Source organism: Octopus bimaculoides, chromosome 29 (genome assembly GCF_001194135.2).
Source record: "Octopus bimaculoides isolate UCB-OBI-ISO-001 chromosome 29, ASM119413v2, whole genome shotgun sequence".
Taxonomy (NCBI): Eukaryota; Metazoa; Mollusca; class Cephalopoda; order Octopoda; family Octopodidae; genus Octopus; species Octopus bimaculoides.
The window spans coordinates 1,337,944-1,342,504 of NC_069009.1; positions in this window are offsets into that span (position 1 = coordinate 1,337,944).

Genomic DNA, 4,561 nt, shown 5'->3' on the forward strand with positions numbered 1-4,561 from the left:
ATATATATATATATATATATATATATATATATATATATATATATATATAAAACCTCCACTCTGTCGGTGATGAATGACCATGGGTGCACCGAAGAGGTTCCCTCTGGGGGCAAAGTTGCCTCATCGGCGTACACACAATCTAGGGCAGTGTTTATGGAAGACTAGCAGCCTCTCATCTCTACGCCACCGTTTTTATCCAAAGGAATGGTAAAGGGGTCAGTACAGCTTGGCACCAGTGATGTCACAACTCCTTTCTAAAGCTCTCAATGAACTGTATCAACAGGAAATAAAGTGTCTTGCTCAAGAACATAACATGTAGCCTGGTCTGGGAATCGATCTCACAACCTCATAATCGTAAGTTCGATACTCTAACCACTGAGCCACGTGCCTTCATATACATACAATTTTGAATAATAGTATCAGATTGGAGCCTGGTGCAGCCTTCTGGCTCACCAGCCCTCAGTCAAACCATCCAACCCATGCCAGCATGGAAAGTGGACGTTAAACAACAACGACGACGATGATGATGATGATGATATATACAGACACACTTGGGACTGGAATCATAGAATGATTGCATTACTCTTACTCTCTCTCTTTTACTTGTTTCAGTCATTTGACTTCGGCCATGCTGGAGCCTTGCCTTTAGTCAAACAAATCGACACAGGACTTATCTTTTATAAGCCTAATACTTATTCTGTCAGGTTTTTTTGCCGAGCCGCTAGAAGTGAGGGGGATGTAAACACACCAACATCGGTTGTTAAGCGATAGTGGGGGTCACAGACACAAATATACGCATACACACAAATATATAGGCATAACCACAGATTCCTCCTCGCCGCCGACTTTGGATGATCATAACTTTCAGAAGAATGGATATTTCTTAATGAATTTTTCTACGCATATTCATTATATCATGTAGATTCCGAATATAGAAAACTTTTTTGGGGGAAAGTGTTTTAGGAGGGGAGGGGGTGGGAAATTTCGGAAAATTCACCAGCGTCCACTTCAATTCGTCTTAACTTTCAAGAAAATATGAAATTTTCTACAAATATACCTCGGACTATGTAGATTCCGAGAACATAGGAATTTAGGGGGAAAACAATTGGAGGTTACTTTCGAGGAACGTTCCCCACTCGGGGGTGTTTCGGAACAAATCGTCCATATTTGTTTCATTTTCTCCGCACAGGAATCTGTAGTTATTCCAATATATATATATATATATATATATAGATAGATAGATAGATAGATAGACATATATAAGTCGGCTTTCAGTTTCCATCCACCGAATCCATTCGGAAAGCTTTGATCTAGCGGAGGCTATAGTAGAAGACAACTTGCCCAGAGTGCAATGCGGTGGGACTGAATCGAGAACCATGTGGTTGAGAAGCAAGTTTTTTTATTAGACAGCCACTCCTGTGTATTTTGTTGCATTGTCCTCTTCGTAAACAATTTGAGACCAACCATGAACAACAGGAAGAAAGTACACAAAGCAGATCAGTTTGCGCATGTTCTGAGTTCAAACCTTGCTGAGGTTCACTTTGCCTTTCATCCTTTTGGGGTTGATAAAATAAGTTCCAGTTGAGCACCGGGGTCAATGTAATCAACTTAGCTCCTTCTCCAAACCTGCTAGCCTTGTTCCCAAAATTTAAGGTGGCAGGTAAAATACACCATTAGTGCCCCTGGACTGGCTCTTGTGCAGGTGGCACATAAAATGCACCATTTTGAGCGTGGCCGTTGCCAATACCACCTGACTGGCCCTCATGCTGGTGGCACGTAAAAGCACCCATTACACTCTCTGAGTGGTTGGCGTTAGGAAGGGCATCCAGCTGTAGAAACTCTGCCAAATCAGATTGGAGCTGCAGAAATCTGGTTTGCCAGTCCCCAGTCAAATCGTACAACCCATGCTAGCACGGAAAGCGGACGTTAAACGATGATGATGATGAAAATCAGTTTTGGTCATACTTAATGTTGATTTTTCTTCAACTGTTGATTCGGTTGTATTTATGATAGTTTTGTTTTACTACTTTACCCTTTACCAATATATTAAGTGCATACAGCAAAATCTCCTTCGGACATGCTCTCCTTCTCAAATTCACTAGTGTTTATCTTACGCATGAATATATATATCCATAGGTTTCATCATCATCATCGTTTAACATCCGCTTTCCATGCTAGCATGGGTTGGACGATTTGACTGAGGACTGGCGAACCAGATCGCTACACCAGACTCCAATCTGATCTGGCAGAATTTCTACAGCTGGATGTCCTTCCTAACGCCAACCAATCAGAGAGTGTAGTGGGTGCTTTTACGTGCCACCAGCACGAGGGCCAGTCACGTGGTACTGGCAACGGCCACACTCAAAATCCTCACAAATATGTAGTTGCATTGTCTGTTTGATTTGTTAATTAAATGCTTTGTTCTTAGGTTAGAATGTTAATTAGACACAAGAAAGCTCAGTCCCCAACTTCTTAACAAACCATATCGTTTTGAAATCAGAGAACCAACCTAATGAATGCTCTAGATTAAAATAGGAATTTGACAATTCAGAATATATTTTTAAAAAACTTTTTTTATTCTTTAGAATAAAACAACTGAAACTTTTTTGATTTTTTACATAAAGTGCTTTTTGTGAAAAAATTAGTTTAGAATATTATAAATTGTAACGGAAATTCTCTCTCAGTTTAAATGACATTCCCCACCCAGCAATGGAATTGGATCCAGCTAGAAGCTAGATAGAAATTCAATACTGTTTTGTTAGTTCAATCAAAGGATATAGAAATTGTGTATATATTTTTTCATTGTGTTGTATGGCATAGTGGGAGATGTCTTATATTCTTCTATATTTTATCATTCATAGATTTGGTCTCAATTCAACATAGACAGACTTTCCAGTATAGTAGTGGCATGCTATCTGGCAGAACAAGGTGCAAACTTCTATCATAGAAACAATGCCAATGCTACACCAGAGATGAATTTATGAGATTACAGCTACTCAGACAACTCAAAGAATAAAGCAAATGTACAACATGTCAGCAGAGACGTTGGAATGTAGTCTTTGAATGTGGCCACACCTCTTGTAAAGAATGTGGAGAACAACTCCGTCATTGCCACATGTGTTGGTAACCTTTGAACAAAAGGATTGTTATATATTGATCATCTCCTTTATTCTGGTTTTCTCTTTGCTTTATTGCTCACCTGTCTGAGAACTACCCCTGATCACATCCACCTGTCTGAGTCAGAACTTGTTTCTGAACATTTTTACCAAACAAGAGAAAACTAAGAATATTTTAACAATATCATGAAGAATAATAAACCATTTGTGCATTTGTATTCTGTTCTTCTTTGTTTTACACACGCACACACACACTGCCCAAGATATCACGCTGTGGGACTGAACTCGATTTTCTCTTTTACAGTGCTGGTGTAGTATGTGATCTACATGACATTGTGATCTACAGCAACTTAATTCTAGATTAGCTTGAGTTCTACATTCAAAATTTTGTTATAAATTTGCACATTATTCCTCCACATTTGCTGCATGGATCAATATCTCCATGTTCATCAAGGAATTCATAGAGTTGGAAAAATTCTATTGCAGCATCTTCATCTCGAATAACCTGTGTGTAAATTTCATTTGCTCTCATCATGATTTCTTTCAATGGGTTCAGGACTATAAGTGTTTAAATCATAGAAGTCCTATTTTTTTTTTGGTTTATATAACAAGCCAACCAGAAGTCGTATAAATAGTTGAGTTTTAAATGTAAATCACAAACTATATTTGAACTAATGTAGATCACATACTAAACCGGCACCTCACTTTCTATTACATACAACAAACGACTGGTAAATTACATTTTCATTCTTTTCGGAGATTTACCATTTCCATATCTCACTCGGACGTAATCAGTCAGTTGAATATCTGAAGAATGTCCCAACTTCAATGTTACTCAAAGAGAATCAACACGTACTATCGCTCGTCAAAGCTTTGTTCCGGTTGTTTCTTATACAATAACATAAGAAATTGCGAAGATCTTTTAGAGATTCTTGTTATGTAATCGTGTCCGAGCATTCAGAAAGATAATGAGATATAATCAGGGGGTTATCAATATGGAAATGATGACAAATGTATATCATACGCGAGCAGACAGGTGCACACACGCACAAATAAAAATAATGTAGTAAGGGATATAACTCTTGTTACATCCCTTTTCAAGTTTGCATGACGTTCCATTGGGAAATAATAAACAACAATGGATTCTCAGTGAGATAAAAACCAGAAGTGGCCTTAATGAAAGAGGAAGTTTTTTTCTAATCCACCCTCGACTCTTGAAGAATGTCATAATGAAAGAGGGAGAAAATTACCTTTTGCTTCAGTCGTTGGACTGGGGCCATGCTTGGGCACCGTCATCAACAACTTTTAGTCGAATGATTCGACCTGAATATCTATTTTTTGAACATGGTAATTATTACATCGTTTCCTTTTTGCCAAACCGCTACGTTACGAGAACGTAAATACACCAATACTCGTTGGATGACAAAAACATATATATATATATA